This window comes from Gorilla gorilla, chromosome 1 (genome assembly GCF_029281585.2).
Source record: "Gorilla gorilla gorilla isolate KB3781 chromosome 1, NHGRI_mGorGor1-v2.1_pri, whole genome shotgun sequence".
In the NCBI taxonomy this organism is placed as follows: Eukaryota; Metazoa; Chordata; class Mammalia; order Primates; family Hominidae; genus Gorilla; species Gorilla gorilla.
In genome coordinates, this window is record NC_073224.2 from 227,707,513 (window position 1) to 227,711,455 (window position 3,943).

Here is a 3,943-nt window from a genome sequence, read left to right on the forward strand (position 1 = left end):
TTACTTCTATTCCAATTAATTTATGGGGCCGAGACTTGTTACAACAATGACATGCAGAGATTACTATCCCAGCCTCCTTATACAGCCCCACGAGTCAAAAAATCATGATTAAAATGGGATGTCTCCCAGGCAAAGGACTAGGGAAAAATGGAGATGGCATTAAAATCCCAATTGAGGCTGAGGGAAATCAAGAAAGAAAAGAAATAGGATATCCTTTTTAGGAGTGGCCACTGTAGAGCCTCCAAAACCCATTCCATTAACTTGGAAAACAGAAAAACCTGTATGGGTAAATCAATGGCTGCTACCAAAACAAAAGCTGGAGGCTTTACACTTATGGGCAAAAGAACAATTAGCAAAGGGACATATTGAGCCTTCATTTTCGCCTTGAATTCTCCTGTGTTTGTAACTCAGAAAAAATCCGGCAGATGGCGCATGTTAACCAACTTAAGAGCCGTCAATGCTGTAATTCAACCTATGGGGGCTCTCCAACCTGGGTTGCCCTCTCTGGCCATGATCCCCAAAGATTGGCCTTTAATTATAATTGATCTGAAGGATTGCTTTTTTACCATTCCTCTAGCAAAACAGGATTTTGAAAAATTTGCTTTTACTATACCAGCCATAAATAATAAAGAACCAGCCACCAGGTTTCAGTGGAAAGTGTTGCCTCAGGGAATGCTTAATAGTCCAACTATTTGTCAGATTTTTGTAGCTGAAGCTCTTCAACCAGTTAGAGACAAGTTTTCAGACTGTTATGTCTTTCATTATGTTGATGATCTTTTGTGTGCTGCAGAAATGAGAGACAGATTAATTGACTGTTACACATTTCTGCAGACAGAGGTTGTCTGCAAATTGTCATTTGTCCATGTGACAGTTGATACTTATTTGCATGTTGTATGGGCAACCTGCCAGACAGGAGAAAGTACTTCCCATGTTAAAAGACATTTATTATCTTGTTTTGCTGTCATGGGAGTTCCAAAAAAAAATTAAAACACATAATGGGCCAGGATACTGTAGTAAAACATTTTAAAAATTGTGAAATCAGTGAAAAATTACACATACAACAGGAATCCCCTATAATTCCCAAGGACAGGCCATAATTGAAAGAACTAATAGAACACTCAAAGCTCAAGTGGTGAAACAAAAAAAGGAAAAAGACATTAAGGAGTATAACACTCCCCAGATGCAACTTAATTTAGCACTCTATACTTTAAATTTTTTAAACATTTATAGAAATCAGACCACTACTTCTGCAGAGCAACATTTTACTGGTAAAAAGAACAGCCCACATGAAGGAAAACTGATTTGGTGGAAAGACAACAAAAATAAGACAAGGGAAATAGGGAAAATGATAACATGGGGGAGAGGTTTTGCTTGTGTTTCACCAGGAGAAAATCAGCTTCCTGTTTGGATACCCACTAGACATTTAAAGTTCTACAATGAACCCATCGGAGATGCAAAGAGAAGCGCCACCACGGAGATGGAAAACCCGCAATCGAGCATCATCGACTCACCGGGTGAACAAAATGGTGATATCAGAAGAACAGATGAAGTTGCCATCCACCAAGAAAGCAGAGCCGCTGACCTGGGCCCAATTAAAGAAGCTGACACAGTTAGCTGAAAAAAGCCTGAAGAACAAAAAGGGTAACACAAACTCCAGAGAACATGCTGCCTGCAGCTTTGATGATTGTATCAACGGTGGTAAGTCTCCCTGTGACTGCAGTAGCAGCCACAACTAATCATACTTACCCGGCCTGTGTGCCTTTCCCGCCCTTAATTCAGGCAGTCACATGGATGGATAATCCTATTGAGGTATGTGTTAATAATAGTGCATGGGTACCAGGTCTCACAGATGATCGTTGCCCTGCCCAACCTAAAAAACAATTGATGATAAATATTTCCACTGGGTATCATTATCCTCCTATTTGCCTAGGGAAGGTACCAGGATATTTAATGCCTACAACCCCAAATTGGTTGGTAGTAGTAACTACTGTCAGTGCCACCAGTAGATTTACTTATCACATAGTAAGTGGGATGTCACTCAGGCCACAGATAAAATAATTTACAGGACTCTTCTTATCAAAGATCATTAAAATTTAGGCCTAAGGGGAAGCCTTGCCCCAAGAAAATTCCCAAAGAACCAAAAGGCCCAAAAGTTTCAGTTTGGGAAGAATGTGTGGCTGATACTGCGGTGGTATTACAAAACAATGAATTTGGAACTATTATAGACCGGGCCCCTCGAGGCCAATTTTATTATAATTGTATGGGCCAGACTCACTCATGTTCACAGCCCCATCCATCTGGCCCATTAATCTGGCCTATGATAGTGATTAAACTGAAAGGCTGGATCAGGTTTATAGAAAGTTAGAATCACCCTATTCATGGAAATGGGGTGAAAAGCGAATTTCATCACCTCGACCAAAGTTAGTTAGTCCTGTTACTGGTCCTGAACATCCAGCATTATGAAAGCTTACTGTGGCCTCACACCACATTAGAATTTGGTCTGAAAATCAAGCTATAGGAACAAGAGATCATAAGCCATATTATACTATTAACCTAAATTCCAATCCGACAATTCCTTTGCAAAGTTGTGTAAAACCCCCTTATATGCTAGCTGTAGGAAACATAGTTATTAAACCAGATTCCTAAACTATAACCTGTGAAAAGTGTAGATTGTTTACTTGCATTGATTCGACTTTTGATTGGCAGCACCGTATTCTGCTGGTGAGGGCAAGAGAGGGCATGTGGATTCCTGTGTCCATGGACTGACAGTGGGAGGCTTCCCCATCTGTCCATATTTTAACAGAAGTATTAAAAGGAGTTCTAACTAGATCCAAAAGATTCATTTTTAATTTGATTGCAGTGATTTTGGGTCTTATTGCAGTCACAGCTACTGCTGTGGCTGCTGGAATTGCTTTACACTTCTCTGTTCAAACTGCAGAATATGTAAATAATTGGCAAAAGAATTCCTCAAAATTGTGGAATTCTCAGACCCAAATAGATCAAAAATTGGCAAACCAAATTAATGATCTTAGACAAACTGTCATTTGGATGGGAGATAGGCTCATGAGCTTGGAATATCTTTTTCAGTTACAGTGTGACTGGAATATGTCAGATTTTTGTATTAAACCCCAAGCCTATAATGAGTCTGAGCATCACTGCGACATGGTTAGATGTCATCTATAAGGAAGAGAAGATAATCTTACTTTAGATATTTCAAAATTAAAAGAACAAATTTTTGAGGCATCAAAAGCCCATTTAAATTTGGTGCCAGAAACTGAGGCAATCGTGAAAGTTTCTGATGGCCTCACAAATCTTAACCCTGTCACTTGGGTTAAAACCAACAGAAGTTCAACTACTGTAATTTCATATTAATCCTTGTATATCTGTTTTGTCTGTTGTTAGTCTACAGGTGTATCCAGCAGCTCCAAAGAGAGAGCGACCAGTGAGAACGGGCCATGATGATGATGGCGGTTTTCTCAAAAAGAAAAGGGGGATATGTAGGGAAAAGAAAGAGAGATCAGACAGTTACTGTGTCTATGTAGAAAAGGAAGACATAAGAAATTTCATTTTTATCTGTACCCTAAACAATTGCTTTGCCCTGAGATGCTGTTAATTTGTAACTTTAGCCCCAACCTTGAGCTCACAGAAACATGTGTTGTATGGAATCGAGGTTTAAGGGATCTAGGGCTGTGCAGGATGTGCCTTGTTTACAAACTATTTACAGGCAGTGTGCTTGATAAAAGTCATTGCCATTCTTCATTCTCAAGTAACCAGGGACACAATGCACTGTGGAAAGCTGCAGGGACCTCTACCCTGGAAAGCCAGGTACTGTCCAAGGTTTCTCCCCATGTGATAGTCTGAAATATGACCTCATGGGATGGGAAAGACCTGACCGTCCCCAAGCCCGACACGCGTGAAGGGTCTGTGCTGAGGAGGATTAGTA

The 3,943-nt window shown here is 40.1% G+C and overlaps 1 pseudogene; it reads left to right on the plus strand.

Moving 5' to 3' along the window:
- Window positions 1-1,436: 1,436 nt before the first annotated feature.
- Window positions 1,437-3,459, plus strand: LOC129533077 (endogenous retrovirus group K member 104 Rec protein-like; annotated as a pseudogene).
- The last annotated feature ends 484 nt before the right edge of the window (window positions 3,460-3,943 follow it).